Here is a 495-nt window from a genome sequence, read left to right on the forward strand (position 1 = left end):
GCCGAAATCCGGAGGTATATGATATCCGGCTTCGGCATACCGATGCAAGCGGACGAAATCGATATGAGAGAGTATTCGGAGAGATTCACTTCAGTACAGTTCAGTTTATTAGGAATTTTCCATCAATTCAAAACACCACAAGACTGCGATAGAATCAAAAGATAGGAAGGTGTCGAAACGACTTGGAGGCGTCTTTGAAATCAGCGCCCAACCCTGGCCTATAGGCGATGTTAAGAGTAGGCACGAACTCTAAATGAAAAGTAAAAGAAGATTATACGAAAAGACAAGCGACAAAATGAGGTAACAATAAATGTCAGATTACATTTTCATCTGACACATGTGCAAGGCGATATACAAGACACATTGGCATGTGACGGAAGGCGAGGTCGATATGTCAGCTCGTGGTCCGGTAAAGTTGAGGGCTGACCAGTATTGATCCCGTAGAAATTGCTTGTACTTCGACTTTAATGTGGACACTGGACTGGGGTTGCCATA

This window comes from Botryllus schlosseri, chromosome 13 (assembly GCF_051294905.1).
Source record: "Botryllus schlosseri isolate E-star chromosome 13, Bs_hap1, whole genome shotgun sequence".
NCBI lineage: Eukaryota > Metazoa > Chordata > Ascidiacea > Stolidobranchia > Styelidae > Botryllus > Botryllus schlosseri.